Source organism: Teleopsis dalmanni, chromosome 1 (assembly GCF_002237135.1).
Source record: "Teleopsis dalmanni isolate 2A chromosome 1, ASM223713v2, whole genome shotgun sequence".
Taxonomy (NCBI): domain Eukaryota; kingdom Metazoa; phylum Arthropoda; class Insecta; order Diptera; family Diopsidae; genus Teleopsis; species Teleopsis dalmanni.
Window position 1 is genome coordinate 70667981 of NC_051846.1, and position 1872 is coordinate 70669852.

Here is a 1872-nt window from a genome sequence, read left to right on the forward strand (position 1 = left end):
ATCGATTTGCTTTAAAAAGTTCCAAATAAAAACAATTTAAATGGGAAAAGTGCAACAATAAAAAAATATGCAATACAATTAACTGAAGTTACAAGATTTCAGTCTATCTTCAATATTATCTAAATAAAATGAATATAAATTTATTTAATATATTTTAAATAAAAATAAATTTTTTTTCGTACTATACTTTTTCTTTCATAATATTCAAAAGCTAATTACTCTGAAATATATTAAGCACTTAATATATAATTATACAAAAATATGTATAAAAACAATTTATACTTTAAGCCATAAATTACTTAATTTTATGTCTCATATTTGCATTTTTTAGTACACAATCGCACATACATATATACTACTTACTTAGCTATAAATTTAAAATTAAGCCAAACTGCGAACTCACACGAAAACGAGTTGAATTGTAATAATTTACTTACATTGAATTACATTAGTCATGCGGGTTTAATGACTTGAAAAAACTACAAAACATTCATAAATTGTTTGTTTAATAAAATGGATTTAAATCCTAAAATGGCTTAATCGAGCGTAAGATTCATTAATCTTGCCATAAACACATGGACGTACTAGTACATACAATAACATACCTGCATACATAGGATGTACTCGTCTGCATATGTGAGTATGTGCTAAAATCCGTGCTTACCGTGAGTTTGTTTTAAGTTATCAAAATTGTACTATAATTACTTTTAATTACTTAATAAATACTTATTCTAGAATTAAGCGTTAAACGACAACAACAAAATCGTAAATAAAACTAATTCAATACAAACATGTGTATGAGTATTTGTACAACAACTAGACTAATTATGAAATGATTCATTAGCTCATAAAACTTTCTATAAAATAGACCTGCGACTAAGTAAACACAAGTATATAACTTAGGATGTAAGCACTTAATTAAATATATTAAAAAAGCATATATAAAATTAATTGAGATAAAATTTGTAGTTATTAAATATCATTTGTGACTTAAGTATACATAATTTAAATAAACGTGTAATATCATTATTATTACTATCATTATAATTTTTATTACTCTTAGTAATAAGGCAAATATAAACTGTGATAAATTTTAAAGTAATTTGTATTGTTCATTTAAATTTTCAAAAATGTATAATAAATACAATTATAAATAAATAATTCAAAATATGTGCTGACGTTTTTTTTATTTCTAAATGAGTTATTAGGTGATCCCTCAAACATTAACGATTATTATTCATAACGAAATAGTTTAATCAACAGTTTGTAAGGTATTTGGGGATACGTCTGGAATGCTATGATATACTTCAATTTAATAAAGCAAAAACATAGACCATCAGTTTTCCAACTTTGGTTTTACTTGATAAAATTCAAATATGTTAAGCAAGTGAAAGTCTGTAATAATTGCCATTCCAAAAAATAAAGGCACTATGTTGTTATTTTCTACACAGTTCAATCAATTGCATCTGGGCTTAAACAGAAAAAAAAATGCAACCGTTACATAGCTATTAAGGGAGTCTGCATATATACCTCAGAATTTTCAAGCACTGCAAATACTATTAGGATATAAATACTACTAAGATACCAATCTAAAACACTAAGTAATACCACCAAAGCTTCTTCGTTTAGGTTTGGCAAAGCTAAAGTAGCAGGCTTATATCCCAGCGATTTTACTTGTCTGTTGTAATATTACTTTACTTTTATTGCAGTCATTCTTTCTCCCAATGGAGTATAAGGTCTACCGTTGTGATATTACCATATCTGAATTAAGAGACCCTTCGCCGATACATATACATACATATACATAGAATCTTATAAATAGCAAAATTTGTGATAAGTCCATTTTAGAGATTTCCTTCAGATTACTTAAAA